We start from the raw sequence: 670 nt of genomic DNA on the forward strand, positions 1-670 counted from the left end.
ATGGTTCAAAAAAACATTCTCTCAACAATTCCCAAATGTTGACCAGCAACAGGTACTGCATTAAAACACGAAGGAGAACACAACATTATATTTTATTAGGTGTTACCAAAGTACAAGAATAGATGCTATTCTTAATCTTTTTTTATTATTTTCTGTAAGAAATTTCCATGACATACTTCGCCTGCAGCACACTCTTTGGCAAGGCAGAATAGTGGAGACCTATATGTTAAAAAGAAAATGTTAAATGCAAATACTTATTTTAACAAATTTGTACTTCACATCCGTAAGCATGTAAAATCAATGTTATTAACTTTATTCTGAAACTTAAAATGTGTTAGTGAGATACGCGAATATGACTAGAATTTAGTATCTTATGAGGAATATACGTTACACTATAATAAACCCTGGATTTAGCCAGTTTAATGTAGGATAAAAAAAAAACATACATACATCCTATTAGAAAGAGACAAACAAATATAGACTTTAGCATAAACTGTACATAAATCCAATGCCATAAATCAACATTAATGATAAGATTAAAATAAAAAATTATTTTGAGGTGAAAGGATGATAAATCTGAAGTTACTGTCCTCACTCATAGCTGAGTGTGAAGTCGAACCGCACTCACTGTCACAATCTCTGTATTTCTGAGCTTTCCTCTCCTTCATTC

The sequence above is a fragment of the Penaeus monodon genome, chromosome 31 (assembly GCF_015228065.2).
Source record: "Penaeus monodon isolate SGIC_2016 chromosome 31, NSTDA_Pmon_1, whole genome shotgun sequence".
NCBI lineage: Eukaryota > Metazoa > Arthropoda > Malacostraca > Decapoda > Penaeidae > Penaeus > Penaeus monodon.